Source organism: Haliaeetus albicilla, chromosome 4 (genome assembly GCF_947461875.1).
Source record: "Haliaeetus albicilla chromosome 4, bHalAlb1.1, whole genome shotgun sequence".
Taxonomy (NCBI): Eukaryota; Metazoa; Chordata; class Aves; order Accipitriformes; family Accipitridae; genus Haliaeetus; species Haliaeetus albicilla.
This window is the reverse complement of record NC_091486.1, coordinates 11,853,022-11,860,371: the sequence shown is the minus strand read 5'-3', so window position 1 is coordinate 11,860,371 and position 7,350 is coordinate 11,853,022. Positions and strand designations below refer to the sequence as shown.

At 50.8% G+C, this 7,350-nt stretch overlaps 1 long non-coding RNA gene across 1 annotated transcript; it reads right to left on the bottom strand.

The window, feature by feature from the left end:
- Window positions 1-1,080: 1,080 nt before the first annotated feature.
- LOC138684972 (uncharacterized) lies at window positions 1,081-6,962 on the bottom strand. The gene is made up of 3 exons (XR_011324190.1): window positions 6,551-6,962; window positions 3,203-3,253; window positions 1,081-2,051 (listed from the first exon to the last, which is right to left on the bottom strand). It is a non-coding gene; the product is annotated as an uncharacterized lncRNA (long non-coding RNA).
- Between the last annotated feature and the right edge of the window lie 388 nt (window positions 6,963-7,350).

Genomic DNA, 7,350 nt, shown 5'->3' with positions numbered 1-7,350 from the left:
GGCACCACACGGCCAGGACCGGCTGCCAGAGCAGGTCGAGGGGTGCCATCAGACTGAGTACAGCCAGCACACCCTCTGCTCCCCCACAGAGGCCTTCTCCCCAGGATCACTCGGGTGGAAGTTTGAGGCAGCCGGTAGCTCCAGATGGTGGGCAGGCATGATGGGAACGGGGGGTGCTGGCAGGAAGAATGCGCTCGCCCAAGGGCACCGTGGAGGAAGAGGTGAGGGGTGGGCAGGCTTCCCCAACTCAGGGTGACGCCAGCAGGAGATCTGACAAACCTCGATGGGACCCCCAGCACCATGCCGGGACAGGGGGCTTGGCCAGGTATGGAGGATTCCTGGGAGGGAACTCTCCATGCTCCCTGGCCGTGACCCCAGGCACTCAGCCCCATGCTGGTTTGTGCCCCGGCTCCCTCCCTGCCCGTGCTCCAAGCAGCCACAGGAACAACTCCCTGGAGGTCCCAGTCATGGGCTTGCCCTGGGCACCTCCTCTGCAGGGATCCTCTTGCACTCGGGACTGGTGCAGGAGGCTAAGGCACCAAGCAGGAAAAGAGCAGCCTCTCTCTTCTAATCTTCCCCAACACTTTCCCTGTTGCAGCAAAGGCCAACAAGGAAAGAGGGAGGAGTGGAGAGCGTTCCCAGCCTTGATCTAGGCACCTTTGTCTCCCCTGGGAGAGGAACCCGGAGGAAAATGGGAAGGGGGTCTTGCCCCTGCCTGTGGGGCCTGCAGAGCTCCCTCGGACTGAGTTACTCCAATCTATCCTCGGAAAGGGATGACTGAGGCCCTTTGCTCCTTACCTGAAGCTGTTGTCATCACAGGTGTGGTAGTAGTATTTCCAGTGCTGTTTCCTGATGAAAGGAAAAGGAGACGGTAGCACAGCTTAGTGTTGTGTGTTGGAAAAGTCTTGGGGAACTCTGTGTGCGCAGGACAACTCTGAGCAGGTAGAGTGGGGGACTTGCGTGGGGCTGAGCAGCCACAGCCCCGGGCAGCCATGTCCTGACTTTGGGCTCTCCCTGGCCATGATGGCTCTGTCGTCTGACATGTCCATGGCCCCTTCTCCCCTAGATCCCAAGGCTTGAGCATGTGCCCCACACAGGCAGTGTATTGCCCCCAGCTCAGCTGCACTCACTGCCCACAGGCAGCTCAGCCACCGGCACACGCGTGTCTCCTTGCAGGAAAGCCCCCTCTGCCCACCCAGGGTGGCACCACACGGCCAGGACCGGCTGCCAGAGCAGGTCGAGGGGTGCCATCAGACTGAGTACAGCCAGCACACCCTCTGCTCCCCCACAGAGGCCTTCTCCCCAGGATCACTCGGGTGGAAGTTTGAGGCAGCCGGTAGCTCCAGATGGTGGGCAGGCATGATGGGAACGGGGGGTGCTGGCAGGAAGAATGCGCTCGCCCAAGGGCACCGTGGAGGAAGAGGTGAGGGGTGGGCAGGCTTCCCCAACTCAGGGTGACGCCAGCAGGAGATTTGACAAACCTCGATGGGACCCCCAGCACCATGCCGGGACAGGGGGCTTGGCCAGGTATGGAGGATTCCTGGGAGGGAACTCTCCATGCTCCCTGGCCGTGACCCCAGGCACTCAGCCCCATGCTGGTTTGTGCCCCGGCTCCCTCCCTGCCCGTGCTCCAAGCAGCCACAGGAACAACTCCCTGGAGGTCCCAGTCATGGGCTTGCCCTGGGCACCTCCTCTGCAGGGATCCTCTTGCACTCGGGACTGGTGCAGGAGGCTAAGGCACCAAGCAGGAAAAGAGCAGCCTCTCTCTTCTAATCTTCCCCAACACTTTCCCTGTTGCAGCAAAGGCCAACAAGGAAAGAGGGAGGAGTGGAGAGCGTTCCCAGCCTTGATCTAGGCACCTTTGTCTCCCCTGGGAGAGGAACCCGGAGGAAAATGGGAAGGGGGTCTTGCCCCTGCCTGTGGGGCCTGCAGAGCTCCCTCGGACTGAGTTACTCCAATCTATCCTCGGAAAGGGATGACTGAGGCCCTTTGCTCCTTACCTGAAGCTGTTGTCATCACAGGTGTGGTAGTAGTATTTCCAGTGCTGTTTCCTGATGAAAGGAAAAGGAGACGGTAGCACAGCTTAGTGTTGTGTGTTGGAAAAGTCTTGGGGAACTCTGTGTGCGCAGGACAACTCTGAGCAGGTAGAGTGGGGGACTTGCGTGGGGCTGAGCAGCCACAGCCCCGGGCAGCCATGTCCTGACTTTGGGCTCTCCCTGGCCATGATGGCTCTGTCGTCTGACATGTCCATGGCCCCTTCTCCCCTAGATCCCAAGGCTTGAGCATGTGCCCCACACAGGCAGTGTATTGCCCCCAGCTCAGCTGCACTCACTGCCCACAGGCAGCTCAGCCACCGGCACACGCGTGTCTCCTTGCAGGAAAGCCCCCTCTGCCCACCCAGGGTGGCACCACACGGCCAGGACCGGCTGCCAGAGCAGGTCGAGGGGTGCCATCAGACTGAGTACAGCCAGCACACCCTCTGCTCCCCCACAGAGGCCTTCTCCCCAGGATCACTCGGGTGGAAGTTTGAGGCAGCCGGTAGCTCCAGATGGTGGGCAGGCATGATGGGAACGGGGGGTGCTGGCAGGAAGAATGCGCTCGCCCAAGGGCACCGTGGAGGAAGAGGTGAGGGGTGGGCAGGCTTCCCCAACTCAGGGTGACGCCAGCAGGAGATTTGACAAACCTCGATGGGACCCCCAGCACCATGCCGGGACAGGGGGCTTGGCCAGGTATGGAGGATTCCTGGGAGGGAACTCTCCATGCTCCCTGGCCGTGACCCCAGGCACTCAGCCCCATGCTGGTTTGTGCCCCGGCTCCCTCCCTGCCCGTGCTCCAAGCAGCCACAGGAACAACTCCCTGGAGGTCCCAGTCATGGGCTTGCCCTGGGCACCTCCTCTGCAGGGATCCTCTTGCACTCGGGACTGGTGCAGGAGGCTAAGGCACCAAGCAGGAAAAGAGCAGCCTCTCTCTTCTAATCTTCCCCAACACTTTCCCTGTTGCAGCAAAGGCCAACAAGGAAAGAGGGAGGAGTGGAGAGCGTTCCCAGCCTTGATCTAGGCACCTTTGTCTCCCCTGGGAGAGGAACCCGGAGGAAAATGGGAAGGGGGTCTTGCCCCTGCCTGTGGGGCCTGCAGAGCTCCCTCGGACTGAGTTACTCCAATCTATCCTCGGAAAGGGATGACTGAGGCCCTTTGCTCCTTACCTGAAGCTGTTGTCATCACAGGTGTGGTAGTAGTATTTCCAGTGCTGTTTCCTGATGAAAGGAAAAGGAGACGGTAGCACAGCTTAGTGTTGTGTGTTGGAAAAGTCTTGGGGAACTCTGTGTGCGCAGGACAACTCTGAGCAGGTAGAGTGGGGGACTTGCGTGGGGCTGAGCAGCCACAGCCCCGGGCAGCCATGTCCTGACTTTGGGCTCTCCCTGGCCCAATGGCTCATTGGTGTCATTTCTTCCTTCGTAGTCCTTCTCCCTCCCCTTGGCATTTGGCTCCTTCACACCAACAGCATTTTTGTACCCTTCCTGCCTTTATTCTCTAGGCGATTGTGGCGTGCTCAATTGCCAGCATATGCATGTCTACCTGCAATACAGCTCCCTCCGCCTTCCCAAGGCAGGACCACACGGCCAGTGCTGGCTGCCAGAGCAGGGTCAGGGGAATCTCATTCTCTCATATACTTTAGCCTGAGAGCTAGCTGAGCTGTGACCTAGTGCCAGTGTTCCCTCCTTCTCTTTGTATGTCAATTCGCTTTTTTCATCCCTTAAACAAGCAGTGCCTTTACCATTATGCATTTTCAGTAGTTGCACTGTTTTTAATTAGATTTACATGACATTGCACTCCGCAGTTAACTTTATCACAGTGGCTCTTGAGATTCTGCTCTAGACCTCAGCTAAATCCACAGAAAATACATTTGCTGCAAGATATACATATATAGATACTTTGCAAATATGGAAGATGCTCTCAGGAGAGGCAGCATTAAAAACTCTATATGGACTCTTTCAGAGCAGCAGTGGAAGAATGACTGCCTTTGCTAACACCTTCTCCTATGCTGTAACAAACTCAAGTGGACATTGAAAGCAGAGTATTTTTATTCAAAGAATGCATATTTTGCTAAATTATCATCAGTGGTATCAAGACCCTCTTTCCAGGACTACACTTCCATGCAGTTATGACGGTATACATTATTTCTCTCATTCTTTTCCTTCCTTGTTATAATTCTTTCTGAATAGAGAGAAACCTGGCTGATACCAGACAATAGTTGAAAAATATTTTCCTCACATTCTGCTTTCAGCATTACTTGTTGCTGTGTTTACTCTTCCAAAGTATTTTATTTATTTATTTTTATGATGTTTATTTTGTATTTAAACTGTGTCATTCTTAACTCTTGATGTAAAGAATGTTTGGATTTTTTTTTTTTTTTGGCTAGAAGTAATGAGAACAAATAATAAAACAGCCTTGCTGATAAATATGTGATACTGACAAATGGCCCGTTTGGATCATATGATCTAACTTTAATCTGAAATGGTTAATATATGAGTCAGGAATAAATGTATTTACTCTGAGTTAATGCAGCTGCAATCATAATTTAATCTAAGTCATTAACAGCATGCAGCTGGATGACTAACGTATTTGTGGCTAAAATCCTTGGAACTAACACACTCTTATAGCTGGTATATTAAAAAAATATTGCAAATCTCAACAGACATTTGAAAAATAGACTCCACTTTTCAAACGCTTTGTAGAGCTTTGAAAATCCAAAGTGAGGCAAATTTTACACAATTTTTTCTTCTGATCAATAAAGCTGACACAGAAAAGGCACATCAAAAACACAATGCTTGAAGTAATCCGTTAGTCTCCTATAGGTGAAGGGGAAACATAAGCAATTGTGCCAGTTCTCTGCCAAGTCTTCTACCTCCACTGGTCATCAAGTCCTATAGGCAGCATTATTTGCTTCCCAGTCAATGTAAAGAAATGTACATTTTTCCTATAACCATGATAACATGAATCTGTGCTGGCCACAGGCCATGGTTTTGGAGCATTGTTTAGACTGCCTTCTCAAAATGGATGTTGGGGCAGTAACCGCTTACAGAGCTAGTCCTTAGTCTACAACAACTGTTAGCCTTGTAGAGGCTCTGGCTAACAGTCATCCAGGAGTATCCTTTGGACTCAGGAAGAATTGTGTCTGTGGTGACAGCAGAGCACATGAGCTGCAATTGAACATGGCTGACAGGCTTGTCAGAGGTAACCTGAGTAAAGGTGGCTATTTTATGGCTCTGTCTGCCTAGGCCCAGCCTTCTGTGTAAGGAAACAGAATGTGCTAATAGACTTAGGTGTTTATTATGGAGATAAAGAAATGGATGTTACGACTGAGGTTATGGAATAACAGAGACATCTGGCTGCTGAGCAGGGCAGGGCCTTTGCCAGTACTATTCAAACAGACACATCCTGCAAACCTTTTACAATATTTACTTAGAATGAAAAAGGTTTCTGGGCAGGCCCATCTTGATGCAAAGTTTGTTCAAGTAAGTGAAAGACTCATGTTGCTTTCCGTAGCTCTTGTGTCAAGATTTTTCGCATCTTGCTGTTACCCACAAGCCTCCAAACAGAAAACTAACTAACTGACAATCTTGAAGACTTCTATGCTTAAAATTTATAGCTAAAAATTGGTCTGTAACATGTTGTAGGTGTTGCTGGAAATGTGTATGTTCACTCACGGTAGTCAACAGAGACCCACAACCATCTGTCACCAGTTGCAAGCTCACCAGTTGCAAGCTCAACAGCGTCAGTGAAGGTCTTAATTTGGCTCATATCTCTGTAACTTTATCTCCATTATTAGCTGGGAGTTTCCGTCCTCCCACAGCTTCAAGTTGCCACAAAACTCTTCATATAGTTGCCTTAACTCTACTTCTGCCAAAGCCTTCGCTCCCTTGTATCTGTCACTGAGTATCAGGGACAGGAAAGTTTGGGCAGAGGCTCTGGCCCACAACTACCGAATTTGTCACAATGGAGAAAAAGTAGTAAGTGGCTTCAGGAATGACACCTGCTCTTCAGTTTGAATAGACCACGGTGCAACTCTCTGCCACCCAAGTTGGTGGTGAAGTTCCCATTAATTTCAACAGGAGGGAACAAATGGTCTGTGAGCCAGCTCAGGCGGCACTGCTTTCCAGACTGATTGGTTAAGGAGCCTCTGGCCGGAAAGCCAGCGGCAGCACTCCTTTCCCTGGGTACTGGGGTGGAACAGTCGCACCTTTTGTTATGACTGTAATAGAGCTTGAATTACCTGGGTTTAGCATGCAGGTCCCCAAAACTGCTCTTGGAATAGGCTAAATTAAGTTAATCACAAGCACCAGTGATTTTGCATTGTTCTGTGAACAAGGAAAACGGTTGGCTTGCAGTAACATTTTTCATCATTAAGTAACCAAAATCTAGACATGCTGAGTTGTGTATCGCCACTGACCTCCAGCCTCTCAGCAGCTGCTGAAAGTACTAAGTGATCCATTCACTGCCACAGAATAGCTGCCCTGATAAATCCCAAAACAGAAGATAGTGTTTCTTACCTTCCGAAAGGCTCAACATCAGGATGGGCACCACAGCGAGGAATACACAGCGTCTCATTGCCGCTTCTGTTGCTGCTGCTACTTGCTGTTAAACCTAAGAGAAAGTGCTTTTCTCTTCTGGTGTCAGCCTATTTAAGGTCCCAGCCACAGGTAGAGAGTTCAGCCCTGAGCTGACGTCATGGTGGCAAGCAGCAAATGATAGATCCAAGCTGTGTTTTTTCTTCCTCCTCAGGCTGGGAGGAGATTTCTGGACCTGCCGTGTTCTTCCTTTAAGTCATAAATTCTTGAGACCTGTTGACACAAGGAAGTTACTGCTAAATAAGCTGACATGGGAACTGAGAGCACACCAGCTATCCCCTGCCAGCTCTCCATACTGACACCTTCAATGCAAATTAGATGGAGGGTGCTGTATAATCTGTTCTTAAAGTGGAAGAAGCTATCCTATCCCAAGGCATGCTAATTATGCACTTGGAGCAGAGTAGCTGGGATTCACATGCTCACTTTCCTTTGCAATAAATTACCAGTACAGACAAGCTTTATAACTCAGACTCCAACTGTTCTTTCCTTATAAGCAAAATTTTATGCCAAAGCACTTCTTACTGCTCAACAGGTTAAAAAGCAACAGACAATACCTACATCTTTGTCATCAAAGAAACAGGACTGACCCTGGGCCTTCTGGCAGTGATTATGGCTATTTTGTTTGCTGCTATCTTATGTGTGTTACAGGCTCACAAAAGTGGTGGCAAGAGAAGAGGGAGCAGGCAGGACAGCCAGCAGGTGTTTGACTTCATCTGGATGGC